The sequence below is a fragment of the Ursus americanus genome, chromosome 5, assembly GCF_024610735.1.
Source record: "Ursus americanus isolate L20-20 chromosome 5, mUrsAme1.1.p, whole genome shotgun sequence".
Classification (NCBI taxonomy): domain Eukaryota; kingdom Metazoa; phylum Chordata; class Mammalia; order Carnivora; family Ursidae; genus Ursus; species Ursus americanus.
The window spans coordinates 16,259,977-16,287,128 of NC_142131.1; the positions used below are offsets into that span (position 1 = coordinate 16,259,977).

The window sequence follows — 27,152 nt, forward strand, 5'->3', positions numbered from 1 at the left end:
GAAGCCAGAGGGTGGAAATTGGGAGATAAATCATTGCTTTCCCTAATTTTGAAGGTGTACCTGCAAAGCTTTGCTGCAGTCTCTTCACTGTAACCTCAATCAGTTGGTGGCCAACATCTTTAGTAAAAGCAAATGTCTGGAGCTCAAAGCAGTCTGGGAAAGAAGGGGCTTTGCTCTTGCCACTATCATACGTAGTGAAGGGATTACATTTACATAGCTATTGTCTCTCTCCCTTAAAATATATATTCCTTTGTAAGATTTTACTAGATTGAATTGCTGACAGTTCATCAGTAGCAGCAACAATGTAATACCCTAACCTTATTAAATCAATAAATACTAGATCCATGTATTGAATTAAAAATGTATCAGCATGGCCAGGAATTGCAATCATATGGCCGTGGACTGCAGAATCGAAGATGCCACTCAAAAATTGACGAGGTAGCATTTATTTAACCTTTTTCTATTTTGCATCTGTGATTAGATATTCTGGGTTTTAACATTTCAGGGACCATCGTGACAGGTTTTTTGTTTTGTTTTGTTTACTTCTTGGAAATTCTTTTCTTTCACATCTCACATTTAACCACAAAAATGATACATGTTTAACAATAGTAAAATACTGTGCCTTTATCGTTCTTGTCCTTAGTTTCCGTTTAGGAAGTATAATTCCACTCAGAGTATATTACTCTAGTAAGACATACTCAGGTGTGTAAGTTTCTACATAGGCATGAATAAATTTAGATGTTCTTTTGTGTGTGTAAATAAATATACTCAGTGTGAATGTATTGCTCTACATTGATAGGTTTATTTTTTAAAAAGAAACAAATTTTGATTTTATCTTTCAGCATTGTCGATGATATTAAAAGCTAAAGAACTGTTTATTATTTCAAAACAAGTTATTTATAATCTGATTTGCTGTTGGAACTTATGTGGCTAGAGATGAAATTAAAAATTTCAAGTCTTTAAACTTAAGAGTACTTAGAAAGTTAAGCATATTGTGAATGGTTACATTTTATGTGTGAAAAAAAAATACTTCATATGCGGTTTGTCAGGAATTGGTCAATTAAGTTGTAGGTTAGTGGCTGAATTTTAGAGTTAGTCCCTACTGAAAACAATGAATTTGTTTAACACCTGGAATTTTAATGGAAAAAGTAATATTACTCTAGCCAGGTATTTGTTTATACTGATTAATGATGCTAATTATTTAAAAACATTCATCCCTTTTGATGTCAGCCAGCATATTTGTGGTACTGAATTCTGAAGATAAAGTCATTGGACCTTGGGTTCACTATGCTGTGAAAGAAAAAATCTTTATTTGACGAAATAGGCAATCAACTGAAATCTATCCTCTTTAAATAAACTGATTCCTCAGTATTTTCCCAGTGTTGGTGTAAGTTGTTGTCTGTGATGTCCCCCAGGGCTCTTTCCTCTGCTCTCTGATTTGGTATATAAAAGCAGCTCTGAATGATGGATTACTGTGTCATTGCAGCCTGCGAAGGATTAATTTGTTTCATTGATTTCTCTTTAGGCAGATTGCCAGAATTTGCTGCTTCCCACCTTTCCTCAAGACTTGTAGAAGTAATAGACAGTAATAGCCTAAGACAAATCAGCTCCTTTTTGTAAAAATAGAATCATGAAACCAGGAATCCTAATAAGAACTTTGGCAAACTTTTTATTGGCATATTGGGAAGAGCAATTAATAGGCTACTTTATCTGGTTTAGAAATAGTTTTAATTGAAAAATTTCTTTTTCTTTTTTTTAAATATTTTTTTATTATATTATGTTAGTCACCATACAGTACATCCCTGGTTTTTGATGTAAAGTTCGATGATTCATTAGTTGCGTGATTAAAAAATTTCTTGACTTGGTAACTTAAAACACATCATATTAATAGTTCCTAAGTAAGCATTTATAATATTTGTACCATAAAAACTTTCTCAAATTTATAAGTATCTTGTTTAACTCAGGAAAAAATGTGGTGTTTATGTGATTGACAAACACTTTTCTTTGTATGCGAGATTTTAGGATCAAATAATATGGCAACATAACTTTAAGTCAATTTACTTATAAATATTTATACGATTATTTGTTGCAAATAATTTTTAGAAACTTTGGACGAGGACATAGAGTATTCGAGCATAGAAAGAGAATTGTTTAATTGTTTGAAGAAAATATAACTTTGTGATTAAAAGCCTGGTATTTGCTCATAATAATTTGCAAAAGTTAAAAATGACATTTTGTATATTTTCTCTAAACCTTTTTCCCCCAAGCATTTACATGTTTTATTTATACATATATAGCTAGATACCACTTTGTATCCTGCTTTTTTCAGTTGGCGTTATACAGTGAAAAATTTCCTCTATAATTAAAATTATTAAAGTCATTTATATTGACTGTTTAATGCTTTAACATGTATATTTTAATTGTTCTGCTATTGGAGAGTTAGATTTCTAATTTTCCATTATTGTACAAAAAGTTATGATGAATGACATTTTAAATAAATCTTATTCATCCCTCTGGTTATTTCCTTACAATACATTATTACAAAAGAATTTACTTGGATGAGGGTATAGACTGTTTTTTAAGGTTCTTGATATCGATTGCCAGATTGTTTTCCAGAAAGGTTCTTCCAGTTTATACTGGTACTGTTTAAAAAATTTCTCTGTAGAGACAGCAGCATTCTAATTTATGTTACGTGAGCAAAGAAAACAGAACAACACTCTTTCCTTGTCTTCTGAAAGCAGTGGCAGCATTTTGCATATACTTAGTCTCTTAGAAGTATTTTCTCAACTGCAGATGTGAAATAGGCTGGTTATACAAATCTATTTGTTTCCCGTCTGTAGTGCTGAAAATTATATTGATTTAATGATCTCAAGTTATACTTTTTATGCAATTAGTTGTGTAGTAAAAACTAATATTGTCATGTGCTAATGTCTTTTTTTCCTCTATTGTGCTATGATAGTAGTCCCTGCAATATCAGCAAGTTTATGCTTTTCCTGTGCTTTGCTGAAAGGAAAAAGGAACATCTGTTTCCATTATATATCTGCATCATAATGATAACAATTAAATAGCTTTTATGGTAGTGTACAGTAAATATATTTTGCTGAATGACCTATACTTTCTTGTTGGAAAATTTCAGAGATTTCAGAGGCACTTAGTTTTTACAGGTAGTTTCCATGTAGAGGTTTAGAAAGGCCTTTGGTTACTTTAGGTAAATCACTGCAGTCTCAGTATAAACAAACAAAGAACCCTGAAGATTAAACTCTAGGCTATCAGATGTGATTCTTGAAAGTATTTTTCTTAGGCAGATGTTTAGAGTACAAATTATTAGGTACCTCAGTATTCTTAAGTGGCTTAATCATGCTACTAATAATAGAATTCATTTTGTGTTTTGTGCTGTTTGTGTACTTTTACTATTTTACTAAGCTGGAAATTGGAAATAGTTTTATATGTGTGTGTGTGTGTGTGTATACTCAAACATATATACAAATATTTATAGCCTAGCACTCTTTTTTTCCATATATTAGGGGATCATAGTGATATTTACCTTTTAAGCTCAGCAGGAGAATGTTCGAAACCCATGCAGTATTTCCATTGACCTTTAATATTCCAGAGAAATGTTTTCATTTATTTCATTCAGCTTTTGGTTAAAGATGTTTTAGTGGTTACTTAAAAAAAGATTAGAAAGTATTTCAGACAACATGTGGTATATAAAGAAAAATAAACAGGCCTGTACTCCAGACTCAATTTGAGAAATAAAATGTTACCAGTGTAATTGAACCTCTTCCTGATCATATTCCCTTAAGACTTCTTTTTCTTCTCCTTCTTCTTCTTTTTCTTAAGATTTTATTTATTTATTTGACAAAGATAGAGCCACAGAGCACAAGCTGGGTGGCGGTATGGCAGAGGCAGAGGGAGAAGCAGGCTCCCTGCTGAGCAAGGAGCCTGATGCAGGACTCAATCCCAGGACCCTGGGTTCATGACCTGAGATGAAGGCAGGTGCTTAACTGACTAAGCCACCCAGGCACCCTCCCTTAAGACTTCTTGAAGAGATAATCAGCATCCTAAATTTGATGATTATCTTTTTTGCCTTTCACGTATTTTTCTTAACATGTCAAAACACTTGACATAGTGATTTGTCCTTTTAAGTAAATTTTGAAGTGTTGGACCTGTGAAAGCTGTTGGAACCGTTTTAGTCTAATCACCTGTGAATGGTCCTGTTTCTCTGCTTTACTGTCCTCATCTGTGAAGTTGTGTATAGATCCACATGTTCTTTGATGTCCTTCTAGCCATAAAGTTTTTTGATTAGCTCATTTTCCATATGAAATAAAACAAATAAAAGATAAAGGCTCAGAGAAGCTTTGTTTTGTTTTGTTTTTTAAAGACTTTATTTATTTATTTGCCAGAGAGAGAGGCACGAGCACGGGGATTGGCAGGCAGAGGGAGAAGCAAGCTCCCTGCTGAGTGAGGAGCTCAATGCGGGACTCGAGTCCAGGATCCTGGGATCATGACCTGAGCTGAAGGCAGACGCTTAACCGACTGAGCCACCCAGTCACCCCAGAAGTTTAAGTAACTTACCCAAGACCATATAGTAAATCCAGAGCCAGGAATAAAGTTCGGTTCTCCTGACTTCAATTCAATGCACTCTTTTCTTCAGTCCACATTGTCATCTTTGGGTACTGGCTGACTGACCACTGTGGTAGCCTGTGATTAAAGACCATCTACAGGCTTGTATATCTTTGTGATTGTGTATGCAGGAGAGACTTTTCTCTTAGAATATGATTTTCTGTAGGGAAAAACATTGAAGCCTTATCATCCTGAAATCTACTTACAGAATGAGAAGACTGTATGTGTTCTGCAGAGCCTATAATTTTCTTCTTTATTTTCTGGACTTTCCTGGAAAAAATGATAGTTTGGGTACAGTGAAGCTTTCTATAGGTTACTTACCATGTAGTCGGGTTTCTAATCTCTCATGGGAACTGGACCAGGACCATAGGGATGAGCACAAATTTAAGTGTCTCTTTACATGTACATGTATCTATTTTTCATTGTATTTTGGCAGTCAAGACTTTGACAAATTGCTTCTTTTTTTTGTAGCTTATACTATGGTCAAATCACAAACGACTTTCTGTTTGAAAATGAGTTTGTTTCTTGTTTCTATTTAGCAACCAACTTACCAGAGCACTAAAGTGAGAATAGCACAAATAGAATAACGTGGAAACACGTTTTTAAAATCTCTTTGGAGAAAAACCCTATTCTAAAAATGGCAACCTAGAATTACATGCATGTACGTTCTCTTTCAGGTTTTTACTCTAACAAATTTAATTCATTCTTAGTTGAGATGAGTAAGCTTGAGTCATAATATTCACACAGTACCATGCCTCTCCTATGAAAAAATATCAATATAGCTAGAGATGGAGTTAATATATCCTATTGTAAAACTGTCTTTTCCCAGATCTGTTGCCTCAAGACCAAAAACTTGGTTTAATAAATTATTTGCTTCCTTCTATAAATACATACTAGGAAACTTGTGATAGTAGTAATAGTTCTTTTAAGGGAAGATGAAGCTACTAATAGTAGCTTTGTCAATGCTATAAATATTCTCAAGGTAGTTGTGTTTTAACAAGCAAACCAGGTAACACATTTTTCTCTGTTTTAGGTCAATTATCTTATGTATTCAGCAGCTTCTAGTAGGAAATTTTCCCTAGCATATTTGGGGAGGAGAGACCCAGTGTAATCAGATATTACCATTCAGTACCCCTTTTATTTAGCTTTATTTGCTCACATTCACTAAATATGATTTCTTTCATTTCTGTAGCCTTTCTGTCTGGAGAGAAAGCTATGTGTGCGTCTGTGTGTATGTGTGTCTGCTTGCCTCTGTGTAAATATTTCAAAGGCATTTCTCGTCTAGTTGAAAGTTCTGGTGAACATCTGTAATGTGTAATATAAGGAATTTTCTACACTGGTTAAACTTCCTGCCACTCCCTCGGCCACTCCCTGTGCTGCTCCCCTTGCTTGTGCTCTCTCACTCTCGCTCTCTCTCAAATAAATAAAATCTTTAAAAAAAATTGTGATTTAGGATCAGCCAAAATGATACTAATGTAGTATCTTGAATAAATAGGATGAGGCATTTACTAACTTTGAATCAGTTTTTTTTAGAAGATTTTATTTATTTGAGAGGGAATGAGAGAGAGAGAGAGCATGAGCTGGGGGTGGGGGGCACTGGGAGAGGGAGAAGCCGACACTCCGCTGAGCCGGGAACCCTATGCAGGGCTTGATCCCAGGACCCTGGGATCATGACCTGAGGGGAAGGCAGATGCTTAATGGATTGAGCTACCCAGGTGCCCCTAAATCAGTTTTTTAAAAAAAGATTATAAGATCTAAGAATTTTTCCCAGTACTCTACCATGTTTAAGTATGCTAATCTAATTATCTCTCTGTAAATAAAAAATAATTGCATAACAGTGTTTCTGAAAAGCAGCCTTTGTACTGTTTTTTAGCAAGAAGCAGGTCCATTTTTTAAAAACTCAACTAACAAAGTACATTTAAGTTAAAGTTAGGAACCACGCTAAGTATGAAGGCAAAACATGTTTTCATAAATATTTAGAAAAATACCTGTGTTTGGTCTTGACTCCCCATTAGCTTTGATGGTAATATCATGGAATTTTAGCATTGAACCTGTTTTTAAAGTATTACACATGAATGTGTTTTTATAGCTCACCAAAGTTTATTAAAAGATGCTCAGATAATTACCATTTACCTGTCACACAAGGAGAAGTGGGTTGTTGATACATTTGCTAACAAATTTGACCAATGTAGATAGGTATAGGTGTTTCTGATAAAAAGATTAACAAAAATACCCCTATTCTCCATATAATAAAGTCTTTTTGGACTTACTTATGTGGTTTCTTCTATCTCTTTATATATAGTTGTAGGTGTAAGTTTCAGTTTATAAGTATTGCAATACACAGTTGAAGTATAATTTGTATTTTGTGTAGAGTGTTCGCCTGGGATAACAAGGTCCTTTTGAATTTTGGGGATTGATTGAGTTCTTTCTCAAAACAAATATACGGTCTCTCATGGTTCATTCCCCCTTCTGTTTACCCCCCTTCATTCTTCCCTTCCTTCTCCTACCGATCTTCCAATTTCTTATGTTCCATAAATGAGTGAAATCATATGATAATTGTCTTTCTCTGCTTGACTTATTTCACTTAGCATAATCTCCTCCAGTCCTGTCCATGAGAGACTGTGGACTCTGGGAAACAAACTGAGGGCTTCAGAGGGGAGGGGGTGGGGGATTGGGATAGGTCAGTGATGGGTATTAAGGAGGGCACATATTACATGGTGCACTGGATGTTATACACAAATAATGAATCATGGAACATTACATCAAAAACTAAGGATATACTGTATGGTGACTAACATAACATAATAAAAAATTATTATAAAAAACCCCCAAATATACAAATTCCAAAATAAGTCCCTTTTTATTTAGTTACATTTTTGAGATGTATATTTTATATTTAAAAAAAGACAAAAACGTATCAGTAATATCTGGTAGAGCATTACATTGTATTATGCTATAATATTAGCCTCAGTCTCATGTCAGTCTAAGTTGTAAAGGTAGTTGTTTTGGATTGGCTAGAACTTAGTGATCTGAAAGAATAAAGGAGTGGTATTATAGACCTTTGAAAGCAACATACCGATCAATGTCTGTGACAGAGCGAAAAGTCACCAAGATCCTATTTATATTTCAGTTCCAATATTAATAAGTTAAATGTGTTTTGAATTTTTAAAAATTTTAAAAAGATTTTATTTATTTATTTGTCAGAGACAGACAGAAAGAGCACAAGCAGGGGGAGCGGCAGCTAGAGGGAGAAGCAGGCTCCGCGCTGAGCAGGGAGCCTGATGCGGGACTTGATCTGAGGTCCCTGGGATTGTGACCTGAGCCGAAGGCAGATGCTTAACTGACTGAGCCACCCAGGCATCCCTGTGTGTTACATTTTGACAAATAGTTTTAAAATTCCAAAAGTTCTGCATTTTATAGTAAGGAACTAGCCAAAGGCTATATTTTTATATATACTGTGTGGGATGGAGAGTTTCGTTCTTACATAAACTTGCCTAATAGTTATCCTACCCAAGGGAAGTGTAAAAAATCCTTAATTTATGAGTTTTACTTTTTTTTTTTTAAAGATTTTATTTATTTATTTGACAGAGATAGAGACAGCCAGCGAGAGAGGGAACACAAGCAGGGGGAGTGGGAGAGGAAGAAGCAGGCTCATAGTGGAGGAGCCTGATGTGGGGCTCGATCCCATAACGCCGGGATCACGCCCTGAGCCGAGGGCAGACGCTTAACGACTGTGCCACCCAGGCGCCCTGAATTTTACTTTTTATATAAATAGTAAAACCTTTTTATTATATGCTATGCATATTTCGTATATTTTTTAATCAATTTACGTAAGATGTAAAATTCTCATTTTACTGGTGAAGAATTTGAGGCTCAAATGTGGTTAAGTACCTTGCTCAGTCTAGTCACATAGAAGATGAGTAACACAGCAAGGATTTGAAGTGAAGTATGTGTCACTCCAGAGCTCATTCCTGATCTATGCTGATTTCACTGCTTCTTATCAAGTAACTGATTATATTACCTTTTGATTATAGGTCAAATTGTATTCTCACAGGCACATAAAAAAAGCATAGAGTAACTCTTTTACAAAACAAAGGAAATGTATATTATTCATGTTCTTTTCATGTCCCAGTAGCTATAGGATAATATTCTCTCTGATTATGTGCTGTCGTATGTATAAATAGTACTATCGAAATGAAAATCCTTAGAATTTTTTGGCACTAGGTTGGCTTAGCTATTAAATACCACCTTGGTGGCAGATTGAAAAATGAATAGCAAGAAAGTTTATTATTTCTGATTTGCAGTCTTTCTTCAGAATGTTTTTGTCTTTAGTGACTTCCAAATCATGGTTTTCGTTAGTAGGCGTATTATTTTGCTAGGGCTGCTGTACCAAAGTACCACAAAAGGGGTAGCTTAAGCAACAGACATTTATTGTTGCCTAGTTCTGGAGGCTGGAAGTCCAAGATCAAGGAGTCGTAAGGGTTGGTTCCTTCAATGGTTGTGAAGAAGATAATCTTTTACATGCCTCTCTCCTGGCTTGTGGTGATTTACTGGAATCTTTGGTGTACCTTGGCTTATAGATGCATCATCCTGATCCCTGCCTTCATCTTCATGTGGTGACCTCCCTGTGTGTGTTTCTGAATCTATGTCCAAATTTTCCTTTATAAACACACCAGTCATATTGGATTAGAGCCTACCCTAATGACCTCATCTTAACTTGAACATCTGTAATGACCCTCTTTCCAAATAAGGTCACATTCACAGGTAAAGTTATGGCCTTCGGTATATTTTTTGGGGGGCACAATTCAACTCATTAACAGTAGGCAATTTTTTTTCTGAGATGATAGATTTGAAAACTCTTTAGTAGTGGTTATATACATAAATTTGCAGTTGATCAATTCATTGATGTAATTATATGCACGGATACCCATAAATGAGTCATGTCTGAATATTTGTTTTGGAATAGGACTGATTTTGCTCTAATATTCTTGTAAAAAAAAACTGTAGGAAGAACAGCCTGGAGAACTACTTAGAAAGGCTTTCAATAAATGATATGATCAAGTGTCACAATGTATGGGACAGAAAATGATAGCTTTTGATAATTCATATATAAAATCAGTATAGCTTGTGGTATGAAGTTGAGATTTAGATAGACTTTCGGAACAAGAGGATGCTACAGAAACAGAGAGGACACTGGTTTAGGTTCTGATGTAGGAATGAGTATTTTGTGTGTGGTGGGCCATGGTGGTGAAGGGAGGCTTTGGGTTAGGTATGATGTGAAGGAATCTCTGGCCCTTTAGGGTTAATGCCAGTTTTAGCTTTTAAGTTTCAAGGAATTGCTGTAGGATTTATTTTTAATTTTACCCTGTAGAAAATTTGAAATATATAATTAACAAGAAGAAAAACATGACCTGTATCCCCACTACCCAGAGCTACTCGTTATTAATCTTGTTATAATTCTTATGAAATTCCTGCCATGATTTTTGATCGAGATTATACCACATAAACAGTTTTCTGAAATAAATCAGCACCTGGAGTTTCTAAATATCTACCTGAATTTGGGACCCCTTGGGTAGTAGATCTACTGGTCACTGATGTTGAATTGGGTCACCATAATTCCATAAACCATTAGGTCAAGACAGTTTTGTCTCATGTGATTTAGTCCTTTGCCTCAGTCTTGTCCTTCCTCCCGTCTTTCACACTACAGCCAGGATCTTGTTAATGATTACATCACTCTCCTGGCTTACCTCCTTCAGTCAGACAGAGGTCCAGCTTTTTAGCATAAGAGGCATCTTTGTGAACTTTCTCATGCCTCTTTCTTCTCATTAGCTATTCTCCAAAAAGCTTCCTGAAGTTCTCAGAATATTGTGTACCCTTTTGAACCTCTATAATTTTTACCTCTTCCCTCCATTATGAATGTCCTTTTTCTTTTTGTCCATCTGTCCAGCAGCTGCTTATTTTTTAATATTTCACATGACGTTTTCTCTTTAAAGCCTTTATTCTAAGCCAGTTTTCCCTTTCTTTTACTACCTGTAGCACTTTCTGGAAAACTTGCTATAAATTGATTACAGGGTATCCTAGTGACTAATTTCCATCTTTTTCTTTCTTGTTTTTTTTTCCCTTTTAAAAAGTTTTTATTTAAATTCTAGTTAACATAGAGTGTAATATTAATTTCAGGAGTAGAATTTAGTGATTCATCACTTACCTATAAGACCCAGTGCTTATCACAAGTGCCCTCCTTAATACCGATCACCCATTTAAGTCATCCCGCCACCCACCTTCCCTCCAGCAACTTTCAGTTTATTCTCTATGGTTAAGAGTCTGTTTTATGGTTTGCCTTTTTTTCTCTCCTTATCTTCATCTGTTTCATTTCTAAAATGCCACGAGTAAAATCATATTGTATTTGTCTTTCTCTGACTTATTTTACTTAGCGCAGTACATTCTAGCTCCATCCATAGTGTTGCAAATGGTAAGATTTCATTCTTTTTGATGGCTGAGTAATACTCCATTGCATATATATATGCCACAACTTTTTTATCCATTTATCAGTCAGTGGACAGTTGGGCTCTTTCCATAATTTGGCTGTTGTTGATAATGCTGCTGTAAACATTGGGGTGGATTTGCCCCTTCAAATCAGTATTTTTGTATCCTTTGGGTAAATACCCAGTAATGTAATCACTGGATCATAGGGTAGTTCTATTTTTAACTTTTTGAAGAACCTCCATACTGTTTTCCAGAGTGGCTGCACCAGTTTGTATTCCCACCAACTGTATAAGACGGTTCCGTTTTCTGCATCCTTGCCAATGTCTGTTGTTTCCCATGTTGTTCATTTGAGCCATCCTGACAGGTGTAAGGTGATATCTCATTGTAGTTTTGATTTATATTTCCCTGATGATGAGTGATGTTGAGCATCCTTTCATGTGTCTGTTAGCCATCAGTATGTCTTCTTTGGAGAAATGTCTGTTCATGTCTTCTACCCATTTTTTTTTTTTTAGATTTTATTTATTTATTTGACAGAGAGAGAGACAGCTAGCGAGAGAGGGAACAAAAGCGGGGGGAGTGGGAGAGGAAGAAGCAGGCTCCCAGCGGAGGAGCCTGATGTGGGGCTTGATCCCAGAACGCCGGGATCACGCCCTGAGCCAAAGGCAGATGCTTAACGACTGAGCCACCCAGGTGCCCCTTTTCTACCCATTTTTTAACTGGATTAATTGTTCTTTGGGTATTGAGTTGGATCAGTACTTTTTTTTTCTTTTAAGATTTTATTTATTTATTTGACAGGGAGAGAGAGAGAGAGCACACAAGCAGTTGATGTGGCAGGCAGAGGGAGAAGCAGACTTCCCGCTGAGCAGGGAGCCCGAAGCCAGGCTTGATCCCAGGACCCTGAGGTCGTGACCGAAGGCAGATGCTTAACCAACTGAGCCACTCAAGTTTGAAAAGTTCTTTATAGATTTTGGTTATTAACCCTTTATCAGATATGCCATTTGCAAATATCTTCTCCCATTCCAAAGGTTGCCTTTTAGTTCTGTTGGTTTTCTTCACTGTGCAGAAGTTTTTATCTTAATGAAGTCCCAATAGTTCACTTTTTCTTTTGTTTCCCTTGCCTCAGGAGATGTATCTAGTAAGAAGTTGCTACAGCCAATGTCAAAGAGGTTGCTGCCTGTGTTCTATATGATTTTGATGGTTTCATGTCTCACATTTAGGTCTTTAATACATTTTGAATTTATTTTTGTGAATGGTGTAAGAAAGTGGTCCAGTTTCATTCTTCTGCGTGTTGCTGTTCAGCCATTTGTTGAAGAGACTTTTTCCCATTGAATATTCTTTTCTGCTTTATTGAAGATTAGTTGACCGTAGAATTGATGGTCCATTTCTGGGTTCTCTGTTCTGTTCCATTGATCAGTGTGTCAGTTTTTGTGCCAGTACCAAGGTGTCTTGATCACTACAGCTGTGTGATATAACTTAAATTGTGATGCCTCCAACATTGTTTTTCTTTTTTAAAATTGCTTTGGCTATCAGGGGTTTTTTGTAGTTCTGTACAAATTTTAGGAATGTTTGAGCTTGGTGAAAAATGCTGGTGGTACTTTGATAGGGACTGCATTAAATGTGTAGATTGCTTTGGGTAATATGGACATTTTAGCAATATTTATTCATACAATACACGAGCATAGAATGTCTTTCCATTTCTTTGTGTTATCTTCGATTACTTTCATCAGTGTTTTATGGTTTTCAGAGTATACCATTTTTATCTTTTTTAATAGATGAGTTACTTAAGGGTAAGGGTCATGTGCTATTTATACTAGTATCTGTAGCACTTAGCATGGTACTTAGTAGATGTTTGAGGAAAATGTTTGCTGAATAAATAATCTTGTCTTTTCATCTAATACTGTCCTGCTAGTAATAGTGAATATAGTTAGAACGAGTGATAATTTTTGGAGTGACAGGTAAGGGAGCAAGTTGACTAGTTGATTTCAACTTATCAAACAGTTACTAAGCATTTACAATCTGTAAGCTACTCTGCTGGGTGTTGTGGAAATGGGAAACTAAAATGAAGAGGAACTTTAAGAGTTTGCAGCCCAGTGGAGGACTTCCAGTTTTGGTGAGTTGGTAGGGAATTATGGTAAGAAATATAGTGAAGAGTTGTTAAGGGGAATAACCCATTAAAACAGAATTGTGACTGGAAACATTTGTATAGTGCCTTTAAATTAACAACATTTATTTGTTTACAGGTGGCAGCGGGCCTACATCATGGGTTGTAGCAGATGTTCTCAACATTTCTATTGAAACTTCTTTATAGTCCCTTGAAAGAGGAGCCCAAGAGCCTCATCTGTGTGGTAGCTACCGTGCTCTGGTATGATGCTATGCTTCTCTACTTCATCCTTCCTGTTCTAGCAGAGGTCTAGGTTAGAATTCAGCTGTTTCTTATTGCAAACAATTGTGTAGAACTGGAAGTGGAATGTTTCAATTATACTGTTATTGTGATTTCTTTGAGATTGTTGATAATACCTTGTTATTCTTATACCTGTTAACAGAACCCCCAAATAGTGAGTGCCTTACTTATCATAGATACTTAACATTGTGATTTTGTTTGAATTGTATCTAGTTGTAAATAGTTCCTTACTGATTTTTAATAGATGTTAATCTAATTTATATTCCCTTAAATGATAAAGAAGCACATAACGTCAACTTTACTTCTACTTAAAAACTGTCTTCCGGTAGTGTTTAACCAGCTTCTCAACTCTTATGAAGGAGATTCAACTGGCAATCGATAAAATCAGGAATATTTAATTATAAACCTCTGTCTGTATTAACATGAATAAACACTGTAGCTAGTAATGAAAGTACTTTTCTTCATAAAAAATAGAAATATTTTTCAGAATTCTGGGAAATGTCAAAGTAATTTTGGCTGCAGTCATGCTGCATTTAATGTTATTGAGAATGTTGCTAACATTAACAAAAATATTCTGTAATTTCCTCAGTTATTGCTACTGGTGATGAGGGATGTAAAGTTGGCATGCTTTCATGTTTTGAGCATTTTCATTATATACTTTTGATTTTGCATGTCAGAAGCAATCTTTGTTTTAGGTAAGATAGCTGAGAACATTTTTACTTAGGGATAGAGGTCAGGCTCTATTTGTATTTTTAGGTCAGTGATATATAGAATATAGTGAATGAATCAGAGTAAATACATGTACAGTTTTGTATGTAAGTATTATAGAATTTATGTATTTCTCTGGCCTTATATTTAGTTAGTTAAAACAGAGTGACCTATGACCAAGGCATAGGTTTCATTTGTATATTAATAATTTTATTTTGTTATTTTCTGTGACCACTGGTAACACTCATCTTGCAGATATAAGCTGTTGTTCACCAGGGAGCTTTGGCAGGAGAACTGGCCAGATGAGCAAGTTCATCTCCGTTGTGGAAAAACAACATGAAGCTCATCTCTGTTGAAGGTGAGTTAGTGTCATCTTCACACAGGAAAGATCATGCTAGTGTTATTTGATGTTTTCAGGGTTATCAAACAATAGTTTGGTTTGGACTTTGTTTTATGGGATGTTGAGCCGTCATGCTTTATTACTTGAGTGTAAAGATTCACACAGAGATCAACCTGACAAAGAAAAGGGTTGGAAGTAATGATTCAGTGTTTATGAATATACCTAAAAATAGTTTGGGTAACCTCCCTCCCTCCCTCCCTTCCTTTCTTTTAAATGTTTATTTATTTTTAAGTAATCGCTACACCCAGTGTGGGGCTCGAACTCATAACCCCAAGATCAAGAGTCACATGCTCTCCCAAGTGAGCCAGCCATGCACCCCAATTTGGGTATTCTTTCTCACCTCTGTTCTTAATTTCCATATAATGCATGCTAGCTAAGTTATAATTCATGACTTTTTTTTAAATTCATGACTTTTATTTGAATATTGGCTAGAGCAGAATCACATATTTTACATATTTATTTTAAAATATATTACGAATTTCAGGAAATTTCATATAACTGCAGTGTCAATGTAAAAGATACTCTTCTGTTTTCAGATACATTATTTGGTCTTTGAAATGGTAGCCATTGTTAATGCTTGCCACAGGCTTGCTGTCCCAGAGATATAATGGATGACTGTACATGTTTAATATTATTACAAGAAGTAGTAGGGTATCTATTAGCAATCTGTAGTTCAGTTCAATATCATTTAGTGCATATTTATTAATCATCACTTCATTTTACTTTACTAATTACATTTGTGACTTGACCCAGTCCTACCTAACCGTGAAATATGTATATATATGTGTGTATGTGTTTGTATAACATTATATATAAGTAACTTGATACAGTTAACTGATGTTGCTTTGGCCTCTTTATTCAAGTTGTTTTCACTTGAATTATCTCCATTGTCAGGTTGTCAAAGTCAATTTTCTTTTACAGTCTGCTTTACTGATAATCTCCTTTTTTTAAAATGTTACTGTTATCTTTTAATTTTTCTTCTTTTGGGGCATAAACAAATCCCAAGGTCAAAGACTGGTGGGGCTGATGCACTATATTTGGAGAAAAAGTTTGATTGTTCAATTTTCTTTTCCTCAAAAAGGCTCAATATTTCTATAGTAAGATTGGGCTTTCCCTTCCCATGCCTTATAAGTAATTATTATGTATAACTCAGTGCGGGGTTTTTTTTTTTTTTAAGGATTTTATTTATTTGAGAGAGAGAGAGAGAGCTCAAGCAGGGGGAGGGACAGAGAAAGAAGCAGACTCTCCACTGAGCAGAGAGCTCAATGTGGGGCTTGATCCCAGGACTCTGGGATCATGACCTGAGCTGAAGGCAGATGCTTAACAAACTGAGCCACCCAAGCACCCCAAAACTCAGTGTATTTTTAAAAATATCGTTTCTTGAAAACATTATCTTAAGATGATTTGTCTCAGTATAATTATTTTCACATTAAGCCTACCTCAAACATTTTCAGTTGGACTGGACTTTGGAAATTTCTTTAACATTATAGTGCAAGTCAAAGTTATTCAGTGTATAAACTTGAGTTTGTCTTAACTAGAATGATTTCTATTGTAGTTATTATGATAAAATACTACTTGTTGAATAATTAATAATTATAATTATATAGAATTATTAATTAAAATTAGTAAAAGTAATTAAAATTAATTTGCTCAGCTCTATTCTGAGTGCTTTTTATATCTTGTTATATCTTTATAACAGTTATGTGAGATACGAAGGATTATCCCAAGTTTATAGACAAGGAAACTAAGACTCAGAGTTCAATAATTTGCATAAGGTCAGTGACTGACCCAGGATTTCAACTATGTAACCTCAGAGCTTCTGCGCAAAGCTCCTGTTTATAAGTGTGGTGTTAAGTTGCATGAAAGGTTTACGTGTGCAACTTGACAATGGGCTGCTTTACTTTTGAGGCAGTCTGGCTAGTTCACAGTGATTTTGTACTACTGACTGAGGTACACCAAAATGTATCTGACTGAAGCATTTGCTTTTGTGACTTTATGTGGACATAACATTTTAGAAAAAGATTTATTGATTTATGTTAGAGATAGAGCAGGAGATTGCTGGGGCAGGGCAGGGGGAGGGGCAGAGTCTCAAGCAGACTCCATCCTGAAGTTAGCCCCACATGAGGCTTGATATCACAACCCCAAGATCACAATCTGAGCTGAAACCAGGAGTCAGGTGCTTATCCCACTACACCACCCAGGCTTCCCTATGTGGACACAACTTTCAACAGTCTGTTGGTATGCATGTATGGATTCTTTAAGAAGAATCTTGATAATGCTTCCTTGGGAAAACTTGGTGTATCTTTAGTGTCTGCCCCACTCTTCAGATGATAGAATTGCTGTTTAATATATAAGTTTGCTAGAGGCTGAGACCTTTGTTCTGGGGGATTATTTACATATGCATATAAAACAGGTAGGCTAAAATGGTGATACTAGTTCTCAAACAGATGTGTAATAGAGTGTAAAATGTTAGTTTGACCACGGTTGAGGAAAGCCAAATGCATAAATTGTGTAGACATTATGGATTTTTTGTTGTTGTTGTTATAGACAGAAACCACTGAAGGATTTTCGGATGGCGATTGTGTTGTCTTTATTTTTTATTTTTATTTTTTTAAAGATTTTATTTATTTGATAGAGACAGCGAGAGAGGGAACACAAGCAAGGGGAGTGTGAGAGGGAGAAGTAGGCTTCCCGCCAAGCAGGGAGCTCGATGCTGGGCTCGATCCCTGCACCCTGGGATCATGACCTGAGCCAAAGGTGGATGCTTAACGGCTGAGCCACCCAGGCACCCTGATTGTGTTGTCTTTAGCATATATGCAAGGTCTTTTGTTGGTGGGCTATTGCATATTGCTTCAAGCTTGCCTCTGGCAGTCCTCTTCCTTACCAGCCAGTGTCATGTATATTCCTTACAGGTCTACCTCAGTTAAAATGGATAGCTTGGGGGCTCTTGGATGGCTCAGTGCTTTAAGCGGCTGACTCTTGATTTTGGCTCAGATCATGATCTCAGGATTGTGAGATCCGGCCTGATAGTCTGCACTCAGCAGGGAGTCAATGCTTGAGATTCTCTCGCTCTCGCCCTCCACCTTGTGCTGTCATGCTCTCTCTCTTTCTGTCTCTAAAATAAATAAATAAATCTTAACACCCCCCCCCCCCCAAAAAAAAAACCCTGAATAGCTTGTGGTTACCCTACCATGATTAGGTATTCAGCACTTTTGTCTTCATTAATATTTTCCTTCTTACCATTATGATCTTTTCTCTTTGTTCCTGTTGAGTACCAGCTTTTCATTCAAGATTCAGGTTTGTTTCTCTTTGAAGGCTTTCCTAACTACTGACCTCTATCATTGAACCTTATCTTCTTTGAACCTTTCTACTACATACTATTCTAGAACCTTATATTTTGTATTTATGTATCTTTATATTTTATTGAGCTTATGTACTTATTTATGTCTTTTTTTCTTTTTTTTTAAGCATAAGTTTTTAAAGATTTTATTTATTTATTTGAGAGAGAGAGTGCATAGCAGGGTAAGAGGCAGAGGGAGAGGGAGAAACAGGCTCCCTGCTGAGCAGGGAGCCCAACGTGGGGCTCAATTCCAGGACCGTGGGATCATGACCTGAGCCAAAGGCAGATGCTTAACCGACTGAGCCACCCAGGTGCCCCTCTATGTCTCTTTCTAACTGGACTGTAGATAGACTGTAGATTTCTTTTTTTTTTTTTTTTTTTTTTTTAAAGATTTTATTTATTTATGTGACAGAGAGACAGCCAGCGAGAGAGGGAACACAGCAGGGGGAGTAGGAGAGGAAGAAGCAGGCTCACAGCAGAGGAGCCCGACGTGGGACTCGATCCCGGTACGCCGGGATCACGCCCTGAGCCGAAGGCAGACGCCTTTAACGACTGCGCCACCCAGGTGCCCCTAGACTGTAGATTTCTTAACGGCAAGTACAAAGGCTATGTGTCTAATTCATTTTTATGTCCCGAGTTTTTAGCACAATACCTGGTACATACAGATGCTTAATAAGCACTTGTTAAATGGATGAATAACCAAATGGTTAAACTATAAAGGAAAGAAAAGATTATCCTCACAGTTGGTGTGATAATGGTGATAAAGTACATTCCAAGGTGGAATGCTACTAGACTTATCGGGGAATATTCAGTGTTAAAAACAGTATCTTGGGGCGCCTGGGTGGCTCAGTTGTTAAGCGTCTGCCTTTGGCTCAGGGTGTGATCCCAGGGTCCTGGAATCGAGCCCTGCATCGGGGTCTCTGCTCCCCTGGGAGCCTGCTTCTTCCTCTCCCACTCCCCCTGTTTGTGTTCCCTCTCTCGCTGGCTGTCTCTCTCTCTGACAAATAAATAAATAAAATCTTAAAAAAAATAAAAAAAACAGTATCTTTCCTGAGGTCCCATGGTAATCATACTAGCTTCTTACAAGGAGTCAGTATAGTGCATGTCTGGAGTTTTGTTATCTTGAACAACTAACCATTTACTATTGAAAATTTAACCACTAAATTTCAATTGTTGCATTTTTTTCATGAATAATATATTTTAATAGTAAGTATTTTAGGTCTTGATTTAGGGACTCTATCATTTCCTTTAAGGAGATCCATGTGTTTTGGTGTTATTATCAGTCTAAAGTTGGAAAAGGACTCTTCTGCTTGAAAATGATGAAAAATACGTCAGGGAATGAACCTACTTGTTATCACATTTAAAGTTCCATTTGCTTTGCAACTGTAACTCTTATGTTATGGAATCCTGATTAAAAAGGTTATAATGACCAGTATTATCAGAATGACAAATCCTGACATGGGTTAGTAGTTCTACATTTAGTAAAACACTAATGGGGATACCTGGGTGGCTCAGTCTGCTAAGCGTCTGCCTTCAGCTTTGGTCATGATCTCAGGGTCCTGGGATCAGGTCCCGAGTCGGGCTCCTTGGTCAGCGGGGAGCCTTCTTCTCTCTCTGCCTGCTCTGCCTGCCACTCCCCCTGCTAGTGCTCTCTGTCTGACAAATAAATAAAATCTTAAAAAAAAAGAAAGAAAAACACTAATGTATCATATTACTCCTTTAGTAATATGCCAAACTTTAAGTTGGTTTATTTTTTGTTTATTTATAATTTAACAAGATTGTATTAGTTACAGGTCAAATGTTCTTTGGCTATCAGCTTACATTAGTTTTAACTAAGGAAATATTATACTATGAAGATATTAAAAGGAAGCTTAAGGCTTCTGATATTAACTATATTCTGTTAGGTAAGTTTCTTTGTATTAGGCTATATAGAAACAACTTAAGAAAATATTCTGAATTAAAATTTGCTATGCTGAAATAGCATATTCACTAAATAATTTAAATAAAATGAGGGGAGTGTCAAGGGGTTTGAATGGAATGAAATTTTCTTTGTTCAAGCTCTAAACACTAAGGCTTTTAATTTTGTAGGAAGACATTAAATACTGTGGTCATTCAACTTGTATATCCTTTAGCCTATTTAATAGTCAAAAACTTGTAAGTAAATATGTGTGGTGCTGAGAAACAGTGATCAAAAATGGCAATAAAAGTCACATAATGAAATTTTAAGAATACTAAAAAAATCCAGGGATTTTACTGTAGCTCATTATTCACTACATTTCTGGCAGTCTTCATGATTACAAATCACTTGATTGACTAACTAGACATTCTCAAAGTGAATTATGAATCAGGTTCATTTTTTCTGGTTGATAGTTGGCACGTGCTGTAACTCTTGTGCTTTGTGATATATCAAATTCTTATAACAGTAATAAGAGATATAATCAACTCTTTTATTTTAGGAAAACTGTATTGCCTTATCAAAAAATGAAATGCAGTTGCTAACATTTTACCAACACAATATAATCCCTACTTTTGTATCTCAAGGTGGAATTCAGTGATGACATTATTTTTCAGATCAAGATAAATCTGTAGACTGATTTTCCATCAGGCATTAAACTCCTATTAATATCAGTTCTATAGGCTTCTTGGGCAGTTGCTTGAGCCTAGGTTACAAAAACAGTTGCATATCTTTCCTTAGTATTTAAAAACGCATGATGAAGGAATTGCATGTTTTTAACATTTTTCTTTGAAGGAAATGCAGTTTTTCCTAAATAACTAATTTGTAATGAGGCCATGATGTTGCATACTTTAAAATGTGGAACATTTTAATGGTTATTAATAGAGAGGGGCTCTTTTTGAGTTAGGTAAAGGTTCCATAGTGACCTGAATCTTGATCTTTCCATTCGTAAAACTTAATCAGGGGGGTAAATTCTGCTTTCAAATGCATTCTCTTCTCTTTTGACTTAATAAGAATTCTTTATGCATTATTTCACTGGCAGTTGAGTGGCAGAAAATTCCTGTAGTACAACTGCATTAGCTTTAATCCCATCCACTCAAGCAATTGAAAATAAAATGGGTGTTCCTTAATGTGATATATTCAAAATTTGAGAATCTTGCACAAAATTCAGTCATTGCCTTAGCAAAAGTGAGATTCCTTCATTGAAAATTGTCAGGCATGGGAACGTAGAGCCCCATTTGTTTAATGGTGTTGTTATAAGGTCCTCTTATAATAAAAAAAATTACATATGTAATTTTTTATATAGGTAAAAAGTAATTCTTTGTTTCAAAATCATCAAAGTTATTGGAAGCTTTGCATATATAACAGACACAGAATTGTACTGCCATATTTTTTCCCTATGTAAAAGCAGAGTAATTAGTATTTCAGCATTCCAGTGCCTTTAACTTTGTTTTCTTTTATGAATAAGATTTCTTTATATTATAACTAAAAATTGTTTTATGACTATTCAGTTGTAAAAATCGTTTTATTGCCCTTCCATTGTCTTTAAAAATGTTTTACAAAAATTTTTTTGAGTATCCATCTATGTTAATTTATATGAAAATGTAGAATAGCAATGTGTAGTTACACATAATTTTAGAAACACAATTATAAGCTTTTTATTTTAATGTTTTGTTCTCATTAAAATTGTCTAAAGTTTTGGATTTATGCTTTAGCCACCTTGAAATTTAATTTTTAATCCCCTAACCATTAATTATGTGCTTAGTAGTTAAAATTGCTATTAAACATCTTTTATGGGATTAAAATTTTATTTCTGATTAGGCAGTGAATTATATATAATCAATTATTACAGCCATTTAAAAATTATGACCAAAAGATTAATTCTCCATAGATGTTTTTAGTAATATAAACCATCCTGGTAGAATTGGAATTAAGGAATTAGAAATGGAGAGACAGAGGATCAATTTATTAATTACAGAAAAAATTTTAAGTCTTTTAACTTCAGTAGATTTTGTGAAATGACCATAAACTAAACTGGGGTCATAAAATGCTGCCATTTTCCAGCCTGGCTCAGTGCTTTTTAGTTCTTCGACATAGCTGTACATTTGGAATCTAGCAGCATTATTACTTCACGTGGATTGAGGTGGCGGTATATGATAAAATGTGCTTTTGTTGCTGTGCCTGGGCAGTAGGACTTGGGAATAGAAGAAGATGAGGGTAGAAAAGAGGAGACAAAAAAATAGGTTCTCAGGCCACAGAAATGTACTGAATTTTTTTGATCTTTTTTTTTTTTTATGTTTAAATAGGAGAAATTGCTAGATTGTCTCCATTTTGTGATGTACAACCTAATTGGTTTCATTAACTGCTTCCTTTGAACAATTTAGCATTAGGACAGTTATTGTGAGAGGAAATGGGAATATCTGGAAATTATGGAAAAACTGAAGGAAAATATTCAAGAAGGAATTTCTGGTATTTGTCTTTCTCAGTAAGCGTATAAAGGCGTTAAGGGTGTCCAGTATCAATAAAATCAGCCAAAGGCTTATGTTTCACAGTTTATACCTTAACCCTCGATATTTATTCTCCCTCCTTTACCCCACAAAATGTATGTGGCAATAAAATGAGCACTTTTGTAACATGGTCCACGTGTCTCAGGTTACATAAATATATTGCATTTCTCAATATCAACATTATATTGGTGTACCTATTCTAGTTTTTATGTTAAAAATGATATTTTCTGTTTTGGTGATATAAAGTGAGTTTTTAAATAGTATTGGAGGGACACCTGACTGGCTCAGTTGATAGAACGTGCAGTTCTTGATCTCGGGATTGTGAGTTCGAACCCTATGTTGGGGTTAAAGATTGCTTAAAAATAAAATCTTTGATAAATAAGTAAATAAATAAATAAATAAATAGTACTGGGTATTTTTGGTTAAATCCTTCATTTGCCTGGATTTGATAAGCTATTTCTCTTCCTTAGGCATATGCTAAAGGGTGGAGCTACAGATTTATAGGTATGGAGTACACAATTATGATATATTAGTTTCTATTACTAATATGGTGTAAGTACTTTCTATATGATTTCAGTTGTATGTGTTGTTGATGTTATGGGTAAACTTTAAAGAATTCTGTTTTAGAATCTCTTTTTAAGTGGATTTAATGATACATAGTTTCGATTCTGAGAAATCTCTATATTATTATGCAAAAAGCCTCAAAGGACATGAATGTTAAAGATGATAGATGTTGGTTGGGATCTGCAACCTAGGATTGATATCAAAGAAAAGGCATTTTGTTTTAGTTAAAACTAAAGGTTGAAAGCAATATATAATATCACTTGGTGTGATCTACTTTTGATGTCTTTTTAGTACTTTAAAGCCTCAAAAAACATCATTCACTTTTGTTGGTGTATCAGTCAGGGTTCCCCCAGAGAAACAGAGCCAATAAGATACATATAGCATGTACATATACACATGTATATTTATGATTTATGTTAAGAAAGTGGCTCACCCACTTGTGCGGACTGGCAAGTTTTAATTCTGGAGGGTGGGCTGGAATTTAGGAGATAATGCTGCAGGCTGGAGGTAGAATATCTTTTTGTCCACGACCATCAGGTTTTGCTGTTAAAGCCTTCAACTTATGAGGTGAGGCCCACCCATATTTTTGAGGATAATATCTGTTTTTTAAAGTCAACTAATGGTAGATGGTAGCAACATCTACAGAATGCTTTCATAGCAACACATGGATTAGTGTTTCGTTAAATAACTGGGTACCATAGAAAGTATAACCAAGTTGATGTATAAAATTAAACATTCACAGTTGGCCTTTTAAAAAAATATTTATGTCATAAGTCACAGAAATGCCGGGGGCCAAGCTATCAGGCTGTCACCTTGGAACATATTAGGCAACTTCCTTGAAGTGGAAACTCAATTCCAGAGATAGTAGCTGATAGCCATTTGCTTATTAAGAATTATTAATTGAGTGTTCTTTAAGTGCAAGTTTTGGAAAAGAACAGCATGCAAAAAAATGGACTCTACTTTTATGTATACTGATTATTGTTAACGCTTAGGAAAGAGATAAAAAGTGGTTGTTAACACAAGGACAAACCCATTTTATAAAAGCCCAATTTTACTGGCTTGCCTTATGTAAATTTTTATTACATAAACCTTCTATCTCAAGGTCTAAAATTGTCAACTTTCTCTTTAATTAAATAATTTATATTACTTTGATATTGTTCTTTAGAGATTTCCAAGAACAGTTTTGGAAATTTTTCATATTTTAGTTCATCGATTGTGGAATTGACTGTTTTTAAGGCACCATGTCCTGCTGGGCCATCAGGGTTGGTGAAAGATCTCAAGATGGCTGGGGGAAAACTTGCTCTAAAGGCCATTGATTGGGTAGCTTTTGGGGAGATCATACCCCACATCAGAAGGCCCTTGTTAACTCCCTGAAATCCCATAATGAGACCCTCACCTCCATGTTGGCTACTGTCCCCGATAATCCACCTGCTATCAACTAGACTTACTACCAAGCCAGTGTGGTGAAGGCTGGCTTGGTAGATGACTTGGAGAAAAAGTTTAATGCCCAGAAGTTTCCTGTGCCAGAGGATAAATATACTATTCAGGTGGATGCTGAACAAAAAGAAGATTTGAAAAGTTGTGTTGAGTTTTTCTCTCTTTCAAAGGCCAGGATTGAGGAATATGAAAAAAAGAGCTGGAGAAGATGAAGAACATAATTCCATTTGATTAGATGATCATTGAGGACCTGAATGAAGTCTTCCCAGAAACCAAATTAGACAAGAAGAAATATCCCTATTGGTCTCCCAAGCCAATCAAAAATTTATAAACTTGAGTTGGGGAGAAAGCTCTAGTCTTGTATTATAAATGCTAGACATTAAAAATAATTGCATCTTATACGAAAAACAAAGCACCATGTCCTTTAATCAAGAAGTAGAAACTCTAGTCTGTATCACTTTACATTGACCTTATATTTATTGATTATGTGCCATAATAATAATAAAAATTCTTTTAAAGTTAACTTATTTATGCTAGATACTTTATGAAACTTGTAATTCCTTCAATCATAGTTCTGCTTTAGAGATCAGGAAAACCATGTTCAGAGAGGTTAAGTGACTTGCCCATGGTTATACAAGCAGTAAGTGATGGAACAGGATTCAAACTTTATTCAGATGCTGTTTGAATCTGAAGCCTGTAGTTTTTTTCCTGTCCTACTCAGCTTGTCTTGTATGAAACTCAGCAAGGCCCCTGAATCTTTTGGGACAACCTATATAATTATGTATTCCTTAATATATAAGGATCCATGTTAGTTTTCTTTGTAATTTAGGGCTTATTTAATAAAGGTTTCTGTCTTCCATAGCATATATAACTTTGGCCAAATGATTATAATATGTCATTTCCCTTTTTGTCTTGGTTGCCCATAAGCTCATGGTTAATATTAATACTCACTTTTAGTAATTTTCTCATCTGTGGTTCCTCATGTAATTATGTCCTATGTTTGTTCATTTCATTGCTAAGCTCTTTCCTTAGTTTTAAATTAACCTGTCCTATAAAAATATTTTAAATTATAAATCACCACAGTCTTTTAAAGACTCTAGGTAGACAAAAATGAATATAAAATATTTATTGTTTTGTAATCTGATTGCTTTGTTTTGTTCATTGATGTGTCCAAGTACCTAAAACAGTAGATAACACAGAGTAGATATTAGTGAATTAGTGAATTGAATTAATCTATTTCTCCTGGACATCTGGCTGATTCCAAGTGGAATTTAAATTTATTTACACTTAATGTATTTACTGACGTGGTGGACTTTGTTGTTTTACTTTACATTTTCTATTTGACATGTGTCTTCCATTTTACTCTCCCTTCTTGCTTTCTTTGGATTGATAACCATGATTAATTTTTTGTGTCTACTTCACTGGGCTGGAAGGGTACCCAGCTACTCGGTCAAACATTCTTTAGTCGGGGGCGCCTGGGTGGCACAGCAGTTAAGCGTCTGCCTTCAGCTCAGGGCGTGATCCCAGCATTATGGGATCGAGCCCCACATCAGGCTCCTCTGATATGAGCCTGCTTCTTCCTCTCCGACTCCCCCTGCTTGTGTTCCCTCTCTCGCTGGCTGTCTCTATCTCTGTCAAATAAATAAAATCTTTAAGAAAAAAAAAAAAACGTTCTTTGGTCAAACATTCTGAGTGTGTCCATGAGGGTGTTTCTGGATGCGATTAACATTTGAATTGGTAGACTGAGTAAAGCAGATTGCCCTCCCAATATGGGTGAACCTCATCTAATCTGTTGAACATCTGCATAGAATTGAAACATTTAGCTTTTCCTGGATCTCAAGCCAGCTGGCTTTCAGACAAGAAATAGACTTTTGACTCTTCTGGTTCTCAGGCCTGCCGCTCTGGCTGCTTGTGCTCCCTCTCTGTCAAATAAATAAATAAAATCTCAGAAAAAAGTAAAAGTTTTAGCTCTAACATTTAGCTCTGATCTATTTTTTTTTGGAGATTTTATTTTCTTATTTGAGACTGATACAGAGGCAGAGGCAGAGCACAAGCAGGGGATGAGGCAGAGGGAAAGGGAGAAGCAGACTTCCCGCTGAGCTGGGAGCCCGACATGGGCTTGATCCCAGGACCTGGAGATCATGACCTGAGCTGAAGGCAGACGTGCAACCATCTGAGCCATCCAGGCGCTCCATGCTCTGATTTGTTTTCTGTTAATTTTTGTATATAGTATGAGGTAAAGGTCTACCTTCATCTTTTGGCATATGGATATCTAGTTTTCCTAGTACCATTCATTAAAAAGGCTATCCTTTCCCTCTGAATTTCCTTTACACCTCTGTTGAAAATCAGTTCACCATAAGTATAAAACATTTGTTTCTGTACTCTCACATCTATTCTAGTGATCTACATGTCTGTCCTTTGCCAGTACCACATCATGTTGATAACAACTGAAGTGGTTTTATATTAAATTTTGAAATTGGAAAGTGTAAGTTGTACAGCTTTGTTTTTCTTTGTCAAAGTTGTTTTGGTATTCTCTATGAATTCTTTTTTTTTTAAAGACTTTATTTATTTGTCAGAGAGAGAGTGAGCACAAGTAGGGGGAGCAGCAGGCAGAAGGAGAAGCAGGCTTCCTGCTGAGCAAGGAACCTGTTGTGGCACTCAATCCTAGGATCCTGGGATCATGACCTGAGCCACCCAGGTGTCCCTCTCTATGAAGTCTATACAAATTTTGCAAT

At 35.7% G+C, this 27,152-nt stretch overlaps 1 long non-coding RNA gene and 1 pseudogene across 4 annotated transcripts in view; both read left to right on the plus strand.

Annotated features, from left to right (window-relative positions):
- LOC123791474 (uncharacterized) overlaps positions 1 to 27,152 on the plus strand; it is a 139,793-nt gene that overhangs the window by 12,771 nt on the left and 99,870 nt on the right. For all 4 annotated transcript variants that reach the window (XR_015724393.1, XR_015724394.1, XR_015724395.1 and 1 more), the window contains exons 4-5: positions 13,347 to 13,468; positions 14,471 to 14,573. This is a non-coding gene — a long non-coding RNA (uncharacterized LOC123791474). The remainder of the gene's footprint in view (positions 1 to 13,346; positions 13,469 to 14,470; positions 14,574 to 27,152) is intronic.
- LOC123791473 (ATP synthase peripheral stalk subunit d, mitochondrial pseudogene) lies at positions 24,093 to 26,839 on the plus strand (annotated as a pseudogene).